General features: G+C 35.1%; 1 protein-coding gene and 1 long non-coding RNA gene across 3 annotated transcripts in view; one reads left to right on the top strand and one right to left on the bottom strand.

The window, feature by feature from the left end:
- Nucleotides 1-14,542, bottom strand: part of pacrg (PARK2 co-regulated) — a 105,895-nt gene that overhangs the window by 62,624 nt on the left and 28,729 nt on the right. The window lies entirely within an intron of this gene.
- Nucleotides 5,598-14,542, top strand: part of LOC138241793 (uncharacterized) — a 40,195-nt gene continuing 31,250 nt past the window's right edge. Inside the window, exon 1 of the long non-coding RNA XR_011191066.1 lies at nt 5,598-5,880. This is a non-coding gene — a long non-coding RNA (uncharacterized lncRNA). The remainder of the gene's footprint in view (nt 5,881-14,542) is intronic.

Raw genomic sequence — 14,542 nt, 5'->3', positions numbered from 1 at the left:
CATGGAGTGTGTAGGTCACATTTTCTGAGAAGCTGCTACACACCCTAGCACAGGGAAAAGTATAGTTTTCTGCCCTCCTTTTTTATCTAAAAAACGCACAACAGATTTAAGTATTCTAGAATGCCAAAGAAAGTCTATCAAAAGTGTCTTAAATAGGATTAGATTGACTTTATTGTCCATTAAAAGTCGAAATTGGTCTTTGGTTTCCCTCATTACAAATAATACAATTAATTAAACAACTTAATGTTATCAATTCAATTAACAATTTAATTAAATTGTACTGTTGGTATTAGCTGTAACACTAACATTGGATTGTATTAACTACCTGATCTAAAATATCAAAATAAATGAGCATCCATAATAAAACAAGTTTTTTTAAGATTTCTTATTATTCCTAATTTTATCTTTTTAATTCAACATGAAGAGACTTCCTCACTAAATAAGTGATCTTCTTATTATAAAAAATAAACAGGAGATAAAAAAGTCATGGCTAGCCATTTATAATCTTCCAAAATTGACATGTCCCCTTCAAGGAAATGAACATGTCCTTAAATTTCAAGAGGCTGTAATTGATAATAATGATGTCTTTTCATCATTTGATGCAGGGATGCCAATGTACTTAATCTACAGCTGTTTAAATTAATGTTTTACTCAAAGAAGAGATCCGGGTGTCACAGTGAGAGTTCACAGTCCGGAAAATAACTGATTAAAACATGCATCAGAAATTTACAGTCGGAGCATAATTAAGGCAAACAAATCACAGATAAGGTAAATAATTGATATAGTTAATGGGACATAATGTTTATCAGAAAGCTAATTAATTAGAAATTAATCAGAAATTAAGATATTTATGATAGATTATCAGTCACTGCTTGCAAGTACAGTTGTGCGTGACCCCCATTTAAAGACATACGTACATTGATGCTGTATACACATTACATAAATGGATGTCATATTGTGGTGGATTAGAATAACTTTAGCATTAACCAAAACTATACATGCTGTAAACTTCTTAATAATCATAATATTGTATGAGCTATATTTTACCTGTCAATTTCCATCTTTGCTTTTGGTAAAGGGGCATTTTAAGTAATAACCTTGTTCTAATAAACAAGAGTAAAACTCATATTATTGTTCTAATAAATAAACAATAGTTAAACGTGTGAAACATGAAGCAATTGGGAAGTCATCCAAATTAAAACAAAATTCACAGCACACTCCCAGAGCACTTTACTATTCATCAGTATTTCAGTTTTGTCAGTGTTTTATCAGTGTTTGGTTACTTTATTGCTATTCTATATACTTCAGAATATTTAGTCAAAATTGTCAGTAGAAACAATTTCTCCTCATTCTTTAATCTGGATGAAATGGCTGTTACTGAGTCATCGCCACGATCAACAATGCAGAGCTACAAAACACATATTCAATATGGTGTGGCCAATTTTGTGTGTTGAAATTTTAACATTAAATTAAGTGTTTACTGCTAACAGCAAATTCTTACTCTTAGTTTCATTCCTCCATTTCACTCTAGGATTTACCAAGTCATGTTTGTCTGCAGATTTCAATTGACTCTGATTACTGAATTCTCCATTTCATCACTATCTTTGATAGTAGGCTATTATACCTTGGATCTGAGCTACATTAAGCCCCCATTAAATTTCGCCTTCATTAAAATATGCTACTTGTTATATCAAGCAAAACACTTGGCTTCCAAGGAGAGAGTTTATAATGAGAGCACAGCAAAGTTAAACTAGCTTTGAAGTACTGATATTCTCTTCAGTCCATTTGAATTATGAATGGAGTGTTTCAAGAGCGCAACAGGCTTAAAGATAACTAAGGCTTATTTAAAACTCCTTTTCAAGGTACCACCAGTGTCATGTGCATCATGCTAATAAATATACAGTAAGAGGATCAAAATACAAATTTTGGGGAGCCACTTTGCATTCCCCTGCCTGAGCTCTACACTTTTCATACCTCCAGTCAAAACTGAATGAATACATTTACAGGTACTAACTCCAGGTACAGGTATTAAGTTCCAGAACCTACACAAATTGAATAGGAACTGTGATCATTTTCAAGTTATTAACTTTCTCTGTGCATTTTTTTCAATTTTGGTTCTGTATCATAGTGAGCCATTCCAGGGTGATGACCTGGAAATTCTGTAAAGCACTAATTAATCTGAAAACGAATTCAATAGATGGGTATAAACTGACTGACCCTACGGTATAAAGAAGGAACTCATAAGTAAAAAGAGAACATGGTAAGAGATCTACTCTAAAAGGAATATTTATAGATAAATGCTAGGAATAATAGAATAAACTACTAAACATGATTTCAAATAATAGTTGTTAATGAACTGTAACGAACAGTTCTTTCCGGACCCTATGCGGACGACACAGTCCGACGAAGTGGGGAAACACTAGGGAAACGTCATGCAGGAAAACGGGGCTGAAGACAAGGGGGCGTGTCCAAGGTGCACGGGGGAGGTGTGGCCGAGGCGAACAATCCGAGAGTAGTCCTTAGGGAAAATCCAAAACGCAAGAGTAAGTCCAAAACCAGGAGATCCATCAGAACAAAGAATTAAAAACCACGAAGGCTGGGTCGGAACCGGCGTACGGGGAACAGGAACGGGAACAGAGGTTAAAACCTTAACGGGACCAGACGCCTCCAGGTCCCGGACTCGCACGATATGGAAATCAGATGCAGAGCCCGGAAGAGCGTCAGCGCCTGGCTTTTAAGGTGGGCTGGGAATAGGGAGCAGGTGCATAGAATAAAGTCTTGAGTGATGGGGCTGGAGCACCCTTAAGGAGGGGGAACTAATATCGTGACATGAACATTTTACTGTGATTTTCTTAATAAAAATATGGCAAGTATATGTATAGATATGTATAGATGTAAAGATTTAATTCTTTACATTTGCAAGAATAATATTTAAGGTTTCAGGTCCTGCATCAAGGATTCATGGCTGAGCACACCCAACAAAATTCTTGTGGAAAAAGAATGATTAGAAAGAAAAAAAATGCATACTTTAATAAAAGGACAGTACTGTCTCTGCTCAGATTTCATATAGAACATGAAAATAAAATAATAAGCAGCTGCCAGAGGGCTTGTTGCAGATGCTGTACATAAAGGCAGTTATCCCACGTTATCAAGGCAGCCAAATACTATACTGCAGTAACAGAGTATATTTGCATCATGTCAAATCTGGAGTTGAATGAATTGACATGTTTATCTGGATGCTCTGGCTGTGTAGTTCAATCACTGCAGGGTTTTCACTTGTGTAATAGACTATCTTGCAAGGGGTAATTTGTCGTCATAGTGGCAAATACTGGAAAGAGTTCTCTATCGCGCACAGCTTTAGGCTAGTTGGAGGCAATATGTGCTGATTATTGTCTCACTCAGCTATTTAAAGACCCAGTTTTACCAGACAATAGTCCCGCAGTGAATTACTACCTCAGGCACAGCAGCTTTGAAAAGCGAAGCTCTGTTTCTCAATAGAATAGGTGGACAGAGGACAGCTGACTCTTCTTCGCATCCTCACCTTGCACATTAAATGCAACTGAATTGCCCCATTTCCTTTAAGATAAATGTTACTACTGCTGATGCACGTGATTCCAACTTATGCGAAAAAGCAGTGTCCAACAGGAAAGGTTACTCAGAAAGCATTTTTCATTTTACAGAAAAATTCACTTTTTTTTCATCTTAAGCATGGTACCTTGTTTATTCGAGATTTTCATATTGTTTAAGAAAAGCAGAGACCTGTCAAAGTCTCAACAACTAGGTAGAAATAAGAGAAATGATTCCTGCTCCACCACAAAAGAATTAAGTCTGTCTCTCTAAGTAGTGTTATATCTGGCATTTTACCTTGCAACTCACACTGTGGGTCTCAACAGGCTGTTTCGTTTCAATAAAAACACTTTTAACCACGAGCACCGATGAGATGAAACATTTCTTCCATTTATTTTAGCTTCTACATGTCGGCCTGTGGAGATGCTAAAGGACATAGCAGCTATAGGCCGTCATACTGAATGCTCACATCAATGTGAACCCTGCAGTGGCACAGTAGCTTGTTTTTTTAACCATACAGAGATCAGACACAAGGTAGGAGAACTATACATGGCAATGTACTCCTGGAGCCACACCACAGCATTAGCTTGTTGGGTTTCTCAGGATGTTAAGTTGAAAATATCACATGCAGTAATAAGAATGTATGCCAGATTTGAGCACAGATATTAAATCATACAAGCTTTGTTTCTTCTGGTCTGTCATGATGCAAATCCTTGGTCAATGGGTCAGACAAATAGGCAATATTAGTGTAAAATGATCTGAAATGACAACAGGTTCATGTTTAATTTATTTGTGCCTTTTCATATAAATTTCAATAATATTTCATATTTTTCAAATAGCACAATATAAGAGCTGGCAGGAAAACAGCACAGTGGTCTATCCCTCATGTCCAGTATTTTAGCCAACTGTTGGTTTTAAATGAATGTATCTTTGTATTGCTGTTAAGTAGATCATGCAGCTTTTGCTATTGAACACCAATATGGGAAAAATAATTAATTAAATCCCCTTTTAAACGACCTTGAAAGTGTAATGAAATAAGTGTTTATTTATTTTTGCTCAAAAATATTTAAAAGATTTAATGGTACAGTATGTATTCGGACAATGTAAGATGGAATAGTACTTATTTGAACAGTACAGAACAGTACTGTATTTGTATTGAATTATGTCCTTTTTATCTTTTATATGCTGCTTTATTATAAACCACAAACAGCATTGTATTCAGTATCATACGTCATACTACGCTTGGAGCGTAGTCAAAAATGTAGATGTACTCAGTTCAGAGAATTATTTACTCAAGCCCTGTTTTACTTTGCAAAGAAATACAATGACTATAGATAGCCTGTATTTATTTTCATCGAAGAAAAAGGTTCTAAAAACCTATGTTAAGCAGTTTAGAAGGCCATGTGAAAAAATATCTTCTATTACTTCTTTATAATAACCTTTTCTAAAGGTGGAGTGCATACTGCCCATATAAAATCTTGGAAGAAAGATTTACAGAATCTTGCTAAAGTCTATCTACATTTGACATTCAAATTTTACAGCGCCACTATTGCATACGTGATCAAACAGCACTAAAATTCCATGCTTCTTGCCTTCTTTCTTGCACTGAAAGGATTTATTAAAGCAGAAGGTTAGAGATATCATAGGCAATTTTCTATGCGGTCCTGAGAAAAGAGGATTTCATTGTTAAAAACTATCAGCCAGAAGATGAGATATAATATACTATGCTCACTCTATACTATAATCTTGGAGATGGGCCGAGGCTAATGCACAGCTGACCTGCAATATAGAGCTTTCTGAAAAAAAGACGAAGGCGTCTGACATTGCTTGTCCTAAAATAAAGGAAAAAAACAGGAGAAAAATGCTGAAAGTCAAGAGGGTCTGACAGAGAAATGTTGCGCATAATTGCGTCTGCAACTAAGGCACAGAGTGATAAGGCAGGAGCCAATTGTCTCCTGTGTTTGCAGTTTTCCTAGCTGTATAAACTATCTCCACTTCCACTGAGTGGGCTCAAAAGCTCTGTGGTGAGGACAGGGAGCAATGACAGAGGGGGTTTATGAGAGGCATGCCTGCAGGGCCCACCCAACCCCAACACCAAAACCCTTAACTTTTCCAAGATAAGGGTTTGCAAGGCTACCTCTCCCTTTTTGTTTGAAGTAGTTTTTTGCTTGATGGCTTGTGTCAAACAGAGGAGATGTGCCAGATCCCATATTTGTGATGGCTAATTCTCCTGATACTCGAAGAAGAAACAAGGATTCTTTTGGGAAAAGCCCTTCAGACTTACTGTCACTCCACTCAAGTGGTTACATGCAGGTAGGCCTATCATTGTTCCCTACTTGACTGTATATTAAACTGATACCTTGTATGGAGTACCTTGTCTGGCCTCATTTCCTAAAATAAGACTGGAAGTGATCAAGCAGAAAGGAATCTGCATTCCGTTGATAAGCACCAGGATAATTGCTGGGTGCTCAGCTTTAGTGTTGGAGGTACTGTTAAAATTAGACTAGTGATACCAGAAAACTGAGTGAGAAGCTCATCTTAATATTTAAGATTTTGAAAGCCTGTAATGGATGGAGGTATTTGTGGAGGGAGTGATATCATTCCAATTTGAAAGGATAAAAATAATTGTACATAATTGGAAAATCTTAATATATTTTTAAACATATTTAAAGAGGTAAAAGTAGAAAAAAATCATTAAGTGCAATTATATAATATAATAGTATTTACACCACAGGAAAAGCAATCTTAAGAAGAGGAGAAGAAGTGAAGTATTGTGCATAAGACTGGAAACTATTTTAGCACCAAAATCCATGTTGTTCTAAAGTATTTTTCTAGGAGATACAGTGTAATGAGTCATTATTTTTATGTCATAGGGTGCTCTGGTTGTTATAACATACAAAATATATATGGAAAACAACTTTAATAATGTATAACCACTTTAAATACTCCTGTGCTTTGAACAAGTAAACAAAAAGAGCAGTGTGGTCATTGCTGTGAATCAGACATATTAGTTTCTTTGTTTTGCTGTTATTGTAGCAATTATCAGTCACCCCAGAACATGCCCTTTAAATGAAAAACTGCTCTTCAAAAGGTTACTCTCATTAAACAAATTGATTGTGTAAATCCTGTCATCATAATCAATTGATTTACTGATTCATTTACATGACATACTGATTGTTTTTATTGGCTATGTGTCCATATCCAAAATGTTGATATGTCAAAACACCAGCCTCATCATGCTCAATTCCATCCAACCTTACTGGCAAGATAAGAGCAAATCTAAATTACACAGGGTTTATATGACAGGATTGTTTTGCATGGGTTTCTGGTTTGGATTGTTTTACACTCTTGCCCAGCTCACTTGGGTGATTCCAGATAAACCGGAGTGACTTGATCACAGCAGAGGTAACAAAACTTTGACCGCAAAGGAAAAAGTAGTCTTTCATACACATTTTCCACTCTCATCACTATATGCGGTCTTATGTCCCCACATTGTCACAGCCACAGGATGACCTTCCTCTTTCCTCCTCAAGATCTACTTGATATCTATCTCTTTGGGTCATCTGGAAGTCAAGTTGGATCTTTCGCACAGTTCAACCCATATAGTATAAGTGAAGCAATACTCTGGCATTAAATTCTCTCAGTTTCAGTGTTACTGCTGTGTTAGGAAAGTCATCTTAGAATGGGAGTGCAACCAGCAAAAGTTTTTCCCCTGAGGATAGATTCCAAAAACATATCATGTCCTGAAATGTTTGTTCTCTACCTTCATGTTGGATGTGTCAAAGATCTATTTAAATATGATCCTAAATAAACCAAAGAAAATAAAACTAGTTCCATTATTCAAACATGAAAAGCAATGAAATGGTTCTCTTACATCTTTAATTTTTTTGATGTTTGATTCATTAATGTTCCTGTTAATTAGATTCTAAGTGAATTGACATGGATTACATGTAGACTGATGATGTTGTGTAGCTAAGCTATTTAGGGTTCGTATCACTTCATTTTTAAAAGAGGCCAATTTTTATCTTTAACTAATGCCAACATTCCTGCCATTCATCGAGTTTAAAAACATGACTGACTGTCTCACTCAGAAGTTCCAGCACTTAGGCTTACACAAAATGAAATCTTAATTAACCTTGGCCTGAATCAATAAAGCCAGTATTCTCTCAAGTTAATGTTACACAGGACCTTGCTTTACAGCTTTTAAGCAGCTTCCTATACCGGGGAAAATAGAAATTCAGAAATGCCCCAGTCTGAACTGATCACAATATAAAATAATAGCAAATAGATTTTTAAAATGTGTATTTTTTTAATTAATTGCTTCATAATATATATATCCAAAAGTCTATTTAGCAAAAATTCAAAATTGCTGGGGCCAGTATTTCAATTCTTCTTTCAAATGTCTTCCTGTCATATATAAACATCATTCATAAAACTAAACCCAAGTTGCTATAGACAAAGTACCAAAAGAAAAACAAAAAGTAGACTAAATGGAAAACAGTACACAGTTAATTTTTAATTAAAAGCACTGAAAAATTACTTTCTCTTCACGTCCTGTATGTATTCAGTTAACATTCCAGACACCTGGACTATCTTATTGCAAGCCTGAAGCAAAATCTTAAAATCTTATAAAAAGACATGACAAGAGGCATGCCAACACACTTGCATTTTTGCAGGAAAGCTTTAGTTGGTATAGAAAAAGCAGCTGTGTAGTTTTAAACAGAACTGACATCTTATTGAAACCTTTAGATCTTGGAGAATGAAATTGCAAAGACGAATAATTTGCATTACAGATTCATTTCTGAATAGCTAAAAAAATCAATTACAGTCTAAATATCCTTTTTTTCTATGCATGATATATTGCATATCCATATTCATAAATAAATCCTGCTTGTAGATTTGAAGATATTGCCTTGGGTTCAAAGACATTAAGTGCTGGGGAGTTGCAGCAGCAACAATTAATTTTAATTACAAGGGCTACTGAGCTCAATGCGAGAGCTGTGATCTGGAAACTTAAAATACAGAATTATAAGGAGTACTGGTAAGACTGCGGTTTCCTGTAAGTAACATCTCACTCAGTTATTTATGACTCTGGTGATTGCAGACACTATATTTTATAACCCCTTTTACAACAGTCCTTAGAGAGGCAGGCAATGTGTTGAGATTTTAGGTCTGCTTTTCTCTTTCCTTCTTTTCTTTCCAAGTTTAAACTGACAGCTATTAAATTTAGAGGGAACATTCAAGGTATTTATTTCAATTTTTTAAATAAGCCTTCCTATTCTCAAGAAATAAGTGCTTGATGTTCTGCATGCTTGTTTGCAGTTATATAAAAATTCAAAACATAAAAATCAAAGAAAATCATTTGGAATATTCTAATGGGATGAGAAAGATGTTTGTTTAGGATCAATGGTGAGACAGACAGAACATTTCTAGCAACCTGAGTAAAAATGCACTGAGTGTTACAGAACTTGAGCAAAAAACAAAAAGACTATAAACTGATATTAGCTATTAATTACTGCAATAGAAACCTGTCTAATCTTTAGTTGTTCAAGTAGGTAGCTGCATCAGCATTCGTAGGCTGCAAATTAATAAGTAAAAGTTTATTCCATGCTGAAAAGAGAAGGAAAGAAACAATGTTTCAGCTGTGGGGGCTTCTTCAGGTATGACAAGTGTCATACACGAAGAAGGCTCCACAGCAGAAACATTGTGTTTCTTTTCTTCTCTTTTCAGCATGGAATTAACCTTTGCTTGTTCCTTTGCTGGGTAAACTTTATGTATATCAGGTTCAGGGTTTTGAAACATAAAATTAAAAATCATTTTTATATTAGAAAATTCCCAAAAATTGAACTGAGTGAGTAGTAGTGAATCATTTGCTAAAGATGGTTGAACACACTAAAATGGTACTTGCAATTGTATCACAAATAACAATTAAATATTAATTGTGATAACTTTTGTATTGGATCACAGTTGCTATCTAATTCTATGTTATTCTTATTAATATCACAAACGTCCCAGACTACTAAAAATACTGTACTTTCCATATCATTGGCAAAGGAGCTACAGAGGCATGAAACTAAAACACTGGCTTGTTTTATCTGTACTCTTCAGAGCATGTGCAACATGTTAAAGGACTGTAGGCAGTTAATTTTTTAAAGCCAAATTCCACAAATATCTCCTAGAACAGCTCCTTTATCTTAAGAGTGTTTGTAGCAGTGGAAGTGGGGAAAAGATAAGAACTGCATTAAACTATTGCAAAGAGGACATATTCAATAGTTTTACAGTACTGCACTAATTACATTAGTAATGCATCTGTGCAATTTCTCTTACCTCTCAAGCTTAGTTGTCAATTTGTCTTGGTGAATTAAAATGCATGGACATAAAAATAAAGAACGTCACTGTGCGTAAATCCTTTACTAGACTTAGAGGCTACATTGTGTCTGAGAGGCAAGCTTGCAATAATTTATACTAGAAGCCATTACAGTTATTAGAAAACTCACCCGGAATGACTAATCACATTCAAACTAGCCAGTGGGTTTCAGTCAGCACTGACAGGAGCTTGGATTCACATTCCAGCTAGACTTAATTCCAGCTATTGACGGTTATACACATAGATTTGAGAAGTGGCATTGCAGTTTCAGGCCTGTGCCAATCAGATAAATCACAAGCAAAAGAAAATTCCTAGGCATGCATGGACTAAATCTGCAAAACGCCAGGCAACATGCAGGCCAACAGGACCCAGATGGACAAAGACATCCAGGATGATTGCTATATCCTCAGCATGTTTCAACACAGCCTAGCCTATTGAAACAAATTCCCTCATAAATTAGGGATCTGATGAGGAGCTATGGGTCATTTGGCATGAAGATTCCCTTTCAACTTTGAAAGGTCATTAAGTTTGTCTAAATGGAAACTGTTTTTTACACAGGACAGAAATTGCAGGAGGAAAGAGGGGGTAAGAGAGCAGGATGTAGAAGGAATGAGGAAACAGTTTCTTGGGGTTTTTTTCCCAATGAAAACACATTTTCTAGGGAATATATAATGATGTTAAAATACTATTTTAGTCAATCAGTTAGTTAATTTTATTTCAACCTTGAATTACATGGATACTTATGACATATATACTTTTGGATGTACAGATCCTACCCCCAAAATCATATCAGAAGAAAATTTACATTTAAGTATTCAATTTTATACCTATATCATGGTAAGTGTTGGAAATAAATTAAATTAAAGGAACAAAATGCTTCCCGAAAGTAATATAGTGCCAGACAAAGTACTGTTATTTGCTAAAAATAAATATTTACCCATATTATTGTATACTTATAGAATACACTATTAAACTTAATTTCTGAAGTAATATACCAATGCTATATATTAAAATATAAATATATAAATATACATGTTATTGGCATACTGTATACTGTATATATGTTTACATAAACAGAGTAAATGCATACATGTACAGTATTAGAAATCATAAACCTAATTTAATTTTTTGTGCTAATCAAGTGAAAAATATAGAAACAACACCATAACTCCTCTGACGTATAAGTATTTCATTAAGTTTGTGGATACATTGGAACATTTTCAATGTACTCTAAATAGAGAGTGTTTCTTGGTATTAAAAATGTACAAATCATCTGCACAGTCTTCAAAGTTTCTGTTTTTTTAACTGTACACACAAAACATGTGTCTGTATTGAAAGAAAAGTATAATCATCACTGAAAACACTGATACATGTTTCTTACCACATAGAAATGTTGACTAGATAGGTGTTAGATTGCTTAGTGTTGCAATAGTAATGGAATGCAGACTATACAGCTTGCGTACTGATACTGAAAGAGGTTCTTCACAGGAGGTAATTTTACATTCACTGTTGTGGTACAGTATAAGCGAATATAAGAACTATTATTTGCACTCTTATATTATTACATATTTCACATTCACCCTGACTGGCCTGAAAGGGTAAGCTCAAAAAAATCATGTGAGGTAGAAAAAGCACGTGCCGATTCACTTATTTCTGAGTCCTAGCTGCCACACAGAGTCCCAGCTCATCCCCTCAAAAATTCAGTCTCAAGTCTGGCAAGCGGGGGATCCCACAGCACAACTGTTATATTGTCATCTCACAAGAAAGCTAATGTTACATGAGCTACATGAAGATTTGTGTTTCCCTACTAGAAAGTTGTTAGATGACTTCAGGATGACTTCATAGGATGGGCAGAAAGTCCCATTACAATACTTGATCAATGAAGCACTGTGCATCATTATTGCCATCAATCACTACAAGTGGAGTTCTCTAGCAACAGGACAATCTTGTCTAGACCATCACACTTGGATCTCCTTATTATTCCTGGCAAGGTGTCTTGCAGATCATGGTCTATCACTGACAGACAGTGTTTGGCTGTAATGTCTTGCCAGGGTAGAAACTGATGGATATGAACAGTAAAGAGGGTGAGCCATAGTGTGTTGACTTAGCCCAGCCTCCAACATACTGATGGCACAAAAGTGTTATTTTCTTGATAAACTGGGCATATTGATTGCTTTCCATGTTTTTCTTTCTTGATTTATTAATCAATTAATCAAATGACACCAAAAACATCTATTCAATATCCAAATACATAATATGCGTTTATACTTTATTTATCTAATAACATATTTACATACAATGATTAACTTCCTTTGATGCTCAGTATGTAACATATTAAATTCTTGTAAAACATCTGCTGGTTCTAAAGCACTAAAAGTGAGCATGTACTTTGATTATCTGCAAAAGGCAAAGGAAAAACAAGGTTTGTCTGACAACACATCAGAAAAATACCCAGGGTCAATCCTATTATATTTGAATGAATGAAAATGAAACAGGGAAGGGTGGAATAAAAGTCTGATGTTTAATCAATCTGTAAGGAGTTCAAGGTTTAATCAGTCTCTTTCCTCGTCTGCTGTGAAGCATCAACAAATGAGGACATGCTCTACATCAGGCAGTCAGCTAACTCCCACTCATTAGGAGAGAGGCGCGCTCAGTTTAACCTCAAGGTCCGCCACTTGGCTAACCTGCCTCCCTTCTGCATGGCAAATATGCTCATACTGCATTTCAGTCGGGAGCGAGTCAATCAGACTCATTAGGGTAATTGAGACAAGCCCTTAGAGAGTAAAGAGCCACCAAATTGGCACCCACTCCTGTATCAAAAAGCGCACCTGATCTTTTTTCTTTCTTCAAGTATATGGTTACATTCAAGAGCGCTAAATTACTCCTGCAATGCTTTAAACATCTCATACTGTACTAGCAGTCCCCATTGTAGAGTGAAAGCAGTGCAGATCTTTCCATTTAATCACAGCACTTCAGAATTAAAAAAAAAATCATGGCCTTCAAACATCCCCTTTTCTTGAAATTCATCTGCTAAAAACAACTTAATTTCCCAAAATTCAAAATAAATGTTTCTGTTATTTAATGTATAAAATGTCTTAAAAAAAGATTGAAGGAAAATGTTAGTGACTGCTACAGTTCCCTTATCAAATACTTAAAATGTAGATATGTATGTAACATGACATGACATTTAGCAAGCTGACTCAAGTAAATATTAAAAACAAATCTTTGGCTCTGCATGCTGTTTTTGGGAGTATCCAACAAAATTAGGATAGCCCAAAGGACAGTTGATCTCCTTCTTAATGCACTTTGAATGAAATGAAAAGAAAAATCAAATTTTAGTGTTGTTTGCTTCTTGACAGCATTCATGCTGCCTTTCTTCCATTTATTCCTCCCACAGAATGTAGCCCTGTTTTGTGTATTGTTTGTATATTTGTTTTTATATTTCTATGAAAGAAAAGTAAAATGACCTTTGTTGATTTGCATGCTGCCTGTCTGCTTTTATACAGTGTAAGTGTCTGGGTTTATCTTTTTCATTTTTCTTACTGCCTGACTCCCATAGAAGACTGACTACAGAAGTCAAGAGTGTTGCATTTTCCAATTTGTGCCTCAGGCCCACACATATCTTCCTTAACAGATGCAAGAAGAATATAATTGTCAGGTAACTTCCAAATGAATAACCACGAGATGCTGTTCAGTAGTCGCATAGGCATCGTGAATACCAATGTTAATTTATAGTCACAGCTCTATAACAATTTAATTGTTTGTTATTAATAGATATAGAAGACAAAAATGTTACAGAATATGGGTTTAGTATTTTACCAATTACAAACTGCTTATGCCAGCGTTATAAGAGCCTCAGGTTCTTGTGAATGTTTTTCATTTTACATTTTGTTTTGGCTAAGTATTGAGATTCACACTGTTTTTAGGTACATATATTTTAAAGTGTAATAATCATTTTGGAAAAGTTTCTTTTTAGCAGCGTGACCTCAAGACTCAATATTCTAAATGCACCGACAAGGAAAATACAAACGTGCTTAAAACACACATGAGTAATTTCTTCTTGCAAACTTTACACTTGTAGATGAACATTAAACAACACACTTCTCTGATTTACTGTTGTGTACCTATCCACTTAATAAAAGGCAACTGATTTCATGTAGTAGATTTCAGTTTATTACCTTAACAGTACTTAAAAAATTAATGAATAACAGAAATGATAGACATCAGCCTTTCTTTTCAAGAGAATCCCTTTGGGGTCATATTCTGGAATCCCATCACATGCAAGTCATAACTAGCCATTTGTAAAATTGGCATAACAACCTGTGATGTTTCCTTAGAAAAGTGTTTTATGACGTCAGATGCATACTCATCGTGATCTAATGACAGCATCTTTTAGGAGAATAAAGATGACAGTGTTTAAAAAAATGAAGGGTCTCTGCTACTTTATTTAAAGCTCATTGAAAAAAAGATAACATCTTAAACTGAAACACCCACTGAATTCAGAACCGTGGTTGACTTTGAATCATATGATACTGATTTAATGGTAAACAAGACAAACCGAATCAAACCACACAACATACCTAATTTATTTTAGAGATAATTCTACCA

Source organism: Lepisosteus oculatus, chromosome 11, assembly GCF_040954835.1.
Source record: "Lepisosteus oculatus isolate fLepOcu1 chromosome 11, fLepOcu1.hap2, whole genome shotgun sequence".
Classification (NCBI taxonomy): Eukaryota; Metazoa; Chordata; class Actinopteri; order Semionotiformes; family Lepisosteidae; genus Lepisosteus; species Lepisosteus oculatus.
Note: the sequence above shows the minus strand (reverse complement) of the source record. Positions and strands in the feature narration are given on the sequence as shown.